Here is a 4097-nt window from a genome sequence, read left to right on the forward strand (position 1 = left end):
ATTTGAAAGAGACTCAACTTTCTTGTTATGAAGCTTAAGATTGCACATCAAAAGTTACCAAATCCATGTTTCTTACCTTATCTCATGGAGTTAAATGCACAACTAGCATATCGAGAAGCACAATCAGCATTTCAAAGCATGGATTTGGTCAAAATTCTTCTTCGTGCATTTTAGAATATTAAGAGTATCCTAAAAGAAGTGTCAATCAATACATCGCAAACACAAAGAGGTTATGGACTTCATACTCTATGCAAGACTCTTATCATGAACAAGCTTACTAGGAAATCATTATCTTCAAGTTCAAGTAAGAATAAAAGGACAAGATGGAAAACATCCACAACCTTCCTACTCACATCATTATACCCCACTTAGGGTAAACCATATTAAAAGAATCTTTACCAACTTCAAGAGGAACTTATGTTTTCAACCAAAAGGAAATTACAGTAACTTAACTTAAGGACATCAAAAGTATCCTAAACATTGTTAACTAAGAATATTATCCCCAATCATCAAGTTAGGTCATACTATCAAACCACATAAGGCCTCAATTATACCATAGACACCAAGGCTCATGCAAACTTTAGGGGAAATTATCGAGGAGACTTAGCTATAAAATTTGTTCTCTTTATTTGAACATTACACTAAGGTAACTTCTAGGTCTATCAAACCCATATATTCACCCTACAAACACAAGACTTCTATCCTAACTTAGAGGATCAACACTACACAAAGACACCAACCAAATCAAGGCAACACTATCTCAAGGTAACCAGGAATGTTCATACATAGAAAGCAAGACATGAACCATTGCATAGAGACTCATTTTATCCATAACAACTCCTAAAATGCGTTAATCATATCATAACATGTATATTCATATCATTTCACATAAATCTCATATATACCATAAATGGCATCACATCATAACAAGATGCAAAAATTCATCTTTACATATACTCATCAAACCATAAAACCAAGATAAGCATTAAACTCACCTTTTCTCCCTCAAGCATAGTGATACCATCTGAACCAAGAAATTACATCTTAGAGAACACCGGACAAAAAAACATAAGAGAGATATATATAAGTTCTACGGCACGAGATTAGAATGCTAAAGAAGGGAAACTCTATCTTCCTCTAGCCTCCCGCATCATTTGACGGTGTCACGACTCACTACCAATGAAAAAATGACAGTACTAGATGTGGTAATATGAGACTTCTTAGAATCGAAAATTACTTTTATCAACCTAATGCTCTGATACCACATTTTTTACATCCGGGGAGCACCCGCTTGAAGTAACATGGCATACTTGACCTCTCGGAAGTCTTATACAAGATCGTAGTTCTCTTTTATCGCATTGTAATAATAAATTTAACAGAAAACTTAAAACTTTTAAGAGCACACACACACACACACATACACACACACACACACACACACAAAAACATATATATATATATATATATATATAATATAATATCAGTCATAATACATATTTAGACCTTAAGTCTCCTTGCCATCCTATAAACAACATCATTAGAGTACATTAGGGACACAAACCTTAAAACAAAAAACATAAGTACTATATTATCAATTTTATAGTAAAGACGTGACTTAGGAATCCTTGGACTTAAGGATTCCTTTTATTAGGCCCTAGAATCATATCGTCAAGCTCTTCACAATTAAAGACCCCTTTTAATCAAACATAACCTACACATTGTCTAACTAGTAGATAAGAATGGACTTAGTACACGAATTCACTAAGTATGACAACCATGAAAAACATTCATTTAAAAGGGACTTTTTTTTTAAAATCATACTTCATTCCTTTTTGAGAAACTATGTAAAACCTTAATGCAATAACATTCATATCATTCACATGCTTTATATAGACATATTCAAATGACAAACATCATTAAAATCACACATAGAATTTAAGTCACATTTGAGGTAACTTTACATTGAACTATTTTTAGTTTATAGTAAACTATTCTCCTTTTTACCTATTTGCCTCCCAAGTAACCCTCCAGTGATACTTGGTGCAATGCATCACCTTACGGACACAAGGCCACCATCTATAGAACCTACACAATCCAACACGTATCATCATAGTAGTATATTATATCATAGACACATTCAAGTTAAGATCATAAGGCGTTACAGTGAAATCTACTTTTGATTCACATATAACAATTTTACTTCACATAGAACATTCTAATACCTTACTAAAAATCCCAATCTAAGTCCACTAGTGCAATGTACATGTGAATCCCCATAACCTCACACATACTTAGTAAACCTATCGTGAGACGACAAGCCTTAACATCCAATTCATATATCAACATAGTAAGTGAAGACAACTTCATTTATGTCAACAAACCTTCATCATGTAGTAATTAATGCAAATATCATGCACATAAAACAAGACCACTTCATATAAGCTCATACCATGCATTTCATCAGTACAAGTAGACAATTACTACAAAGACGTGCATAAGTAAAATATAGAAGTCACATGCATTAGACCACCTTCCTAGGACATCCCTCAAGAGTCACTTGTACAATGCATAGGTTACATCCCATAGCCCAACTTACACTAAGCAACTACCCTTAATTATTTTTGTTAGGGTTGTTACTTTACTTCCATTATACATTTTACTTTAGGGAAACCTATAGCTTTAACAGACACTAAGACCATAGGTGCTACATGGAATTTAATGTTGTAGGGACTTATACCAACGGAAGGATTTCTTACCTAGCCAAGGTAAAATATTAACACATGCAAGCATCTTAGTTGTTATTACTTGCTAGATCCTATGTTGCAAGAATAGTTTATGGAACTTGGGGGCCTTCATGGAAACATCACTCTACACCCTTATTGGAACATGAGGCTATCCACCCCGTGGGGTCTATAGTGACCTTCATTTATACTATGGGAAGGGAAACCCCTCAACTTCAACTTCACTCGGTTCTAAGCTAGCTTACCTTTTTAATAAAAACTCATTATTAACTATATCTTGTAAAATTAGGCTTAGGAAAGTCATCTCCTCATATGCTTGTCTCATAGGTCATAGAGAAGAGTTCATTAACCTAAATCATATGAGAAACGATTTCACATGAACATAGCATATGTAAGCACCTATCTAATAAAGGGTACACGTGAGCACACCTTTCAAGGGCCCTCTATTGACTAGATCTTCATACATGTGTGTATATACTTATATGTGAGCAAACCTTTCACATAACACATTAATGTCACACATTTTCATATATTAATGCATAAGTCTATAGGTATAACTATATGAGCAATCCTTTCATATAAATACATCAAGGCACTATGCACATTCATACTTCATCGTATCATAGACATAACATCATAGCATATAAGTCATACTCATAACTTGTTCAGACAATCATAGTCATGAACTTGGAAGATCGACCTAGGAACTATACTATGAAGGCACACATGTGCAATGAATAGGAAAGATTCTATACCTTTGCCCATACTAGTACACCTATCAAGTCATCCTAATGAATGATACAACACACAACATCATAGAATAGATAGCATATCACAAGACTCATTTATTCAAGACTTACAATATCCTACAATAATCTCTAATCTTTATACTCATAACTTAGCTTTGTGTCACATATAACATTATGGGACCTCATCATAGGCCGCAAGTAAACATATACTTAACATACCCATTTACATGCTCATGAACTCAACAATACAACTTATATCATAGATAGAATAGTAAACTAGGCATAGGCTGCACATTCAGGGACCATCACCAACACACATTCATAGTATAATTGTGTTCAAGGTCATGCTATAATCACATATATATTTACTATACATTAAACACCGCCACCATAAGTGCACCATATCACACAATGCCATACAGGCTTCATCAACTAAAATAATATAGATTAGAGAGGAAGAGCCATTCTTACAATGTAATCATCCCTTGATCAGTATTTATCAATACCATTTTAATCAACAATAAATTATGAGGAAGTAGATAAAAATACATTTCACATAAACGAAATCATACTTAAATCCCTACAAGATCAAGATACAAGCATAGGC

Source organism: Solanum lycopersicum, chromosome 1 (assembly GCF_036512215.1).
Source record: "Solanum lycopersicum chromosome 1, SLM_r2.1".
Taxonomy (NCBI): Eukaryota; Viridiplantae; Streptophyta; class Magnoliopsida; order Solanales; family Solanaceae; genus Solanum; species Solanum lycopersicum.